This window comes from Echinops telfairi, unplaced genomic scaffold (assembly GCF_000313985.2).
Source record: "Echinops telfairi isolate 266 unplaced genomic scaffold, ASM31398v2 ScPeMD7_18;HRSCAF=68, whole genome shotgun sequence".
NCBI classification, from domain to species: domain Eukaryota; kingdom Metazoa; phylum Chordata; class Mammalia; order Afrosoricida; family Tenrecidae; genus Echinops; species Echinops telfairi.
In genome coordinates, this window is record NW_022103915.1 from 23,454,537 (window position 1) to 23,456,963 (window position 2,427).

The window sequence follows — 2,427 nt, forward strand, 5'->3', positions numbered from 1 at the left end:
TTGGTGGGTAGAAAGAAGCCAGGCCTCCAAAGAACAATAGCCCACCTAGATGAGTCATAATATCTACAAACCGGGGAGGACCCCAAGGAAGCTCCCTTCCACAAACCGTAGCCTGTCTTGTGACCAGAATGAGACTCGGGCTTCACAGCTCCCCCAGGAATCGGAACGTAGCCAGCTGTCCTTTGAGACGCCCTTTTCAGTTGCTCAGTGAAACATTCACCTCTGGAAGTTCATCTCTCAGATGGCCTGGGTCAAGGGCACCGTGGGCTACGCAGCAATTACAAGGAAGAAGGAAAGCCGCGTCTGCGCTTTCAGGATGCACGGAGGGGGCTGTCTCTCCCACGGCCGGCCGTGCCACCCAATTATTCATGGAGCGTGGTTGCCCCTTCCTCCAACCCCCTTTAATAATAACAACGGGCAGCGCCGATGAAATGTTGTTTGATCGTTGTGTGCAGAGCTCAGCGGCACCCACAGATGGCTGGTGGGACCCCGGTTTGCTTTCTTCCCAAAGAGGCTCCTGCTGACTGGCAGCGGGAAGGACTGAGGTCATGGAACAATCTAGCATGTGGAGAGGAGCCCTGCCCTTCGGGGTTCCGCAGCCCCACGTGGCTCTTCAGCCAGTAGCTCCAGGTTGGGGGCTCCCTTGGCTGGGTAGAGTCGTCAGATCCCCCTGGGACCGTGGCCTTGTGTCACAATCTGATTTGAAAGCTTTCACAAAGGGGGGGCGAAATTAAAAGTGAGGAAAGTCCTGTGGGGTTGGGCCAGGAGCGGATGGATGGCAGCCATGCTCAGCAGCAGGCCCAGGGGAGCCCCGATTTCTGGGGGGACTCCAGACTAGCCTCCCCAGAGCATGTGAACCCGCCCCCTTCACAGCCATTGCACACAAACCAGGAGGGACGAGGGCCAACCCCAAAGGGGCGCTGATGGGAAACGGGGACGGTTGAGCCACACGGTGAGCATCATGAATGTCGCCTAGCTCTCAGACACTCCCCACCCCACAACCTGCCCAGGGTCCTCCCACTCACGGCCCCTCTCATTCTGCAGGCTTGAAGCTCTCAAACTAATAATACTCTTTTGTTCACTATTCTGAAGGACAGTGGCTTTAAATGTTACCATTTCATCTTGATACATAAGGTAGAGATGCTAGGCTTTTAATATGTAACGTAATTTTATTGTAGACCAATTTAAATTTATTTTTTTTTAATGAGAGGAAGGAATGGCTGACAACTGGAAGATTTGGGCTGTTGTCTCTCTGCCTCTCTCTGCGCACACTGGGTGATGACCGGGCTCTGCACAGAGCTCCCTGGGCAGGCCACCTTTCTCAAGGCTTTCTGAAGTGTTAGCAGCAGGTGAAGGTCCTTAGGGACTAGGCAAAGCCCAGAAGGAGTCTGTCTAAAGTTGACCTTGTAAGTGTTCATTTGCTGTCCCAGGAATGGGACTGTTGGAAATGTCTACACCATCCAAGAGAGCCCCATCACTCCCCAGCCAGTAAGACTTCACTTCCGGAACCAACAGGAAGATTGCCCAATAGCAGGGGGTTGTGGAAGTCTGAGCTGTTCAGACCTTTAAAACAAGGTGTGCCTAAAATTGAATTCCATAGTAACTTTGCCCCAGCTCCCCCTTGTTCCTTCCTTAATGCCTTGTTCTATCACAATGGAGTACAGGTTAGAAACCACCAGCCGCCCGCTTGAAACCACAAGTGGCTCTGGGGGAGAAAAAAGGAGCTTTTCTACAGCAGTGATGAGTTGCCATCTGGGAAACACGGTTCTACCCGGTCCTATATGGCCACTATGAATCAGAATTGACTCAATAGCAATGGGTTTTGTTCTAGTGCTTTCTTTCAGCCCTCTTACTTCCACCAGAACAGGTAACCTTCTTGAAGCATAAGCCAAAAACCCAACCCACTGCAACGGAGTGAATTCTGACTCAGTGTGCTTATAGGACCAGGTAGAACTGCCTGTGTGGGTTTCTGAGACTCTAGCTTCTTACAGGAGTAGAGAGCCACATCTTTCTCCCACAGAGCTGCTGGTGGTTTTGAACTACTAACCTTTCAGTAGAGCAGCCACTACACAACAAAGGCTCCTGCCCTCTTTACAACTATATGGAATTCAATCCACTGCTACCGAATCCATTCTGCCTCGATGACCCTATAGCACAGAGTAGAATTGCTCCCTAGGATTCCTGGAAAAATCTTTGGGTAAGCCTCATGGGTTCAAACCGCTGACCTTTCAACTTGGCACTTGACACGCTGCACCATCTGGCTCCTTTCTTGAGGCATAGCCCTTTCCAAATGAATGCAAAGAAATGAAGCTACTGAAGGAAAGACATCTAGTCTTCAGAGATGCAAGATGCTAACAGCATTCACATTCACAATTGGGCTCTCACACATCTTCTGATTATGATGTCCATTGCATCTATCTAATACCA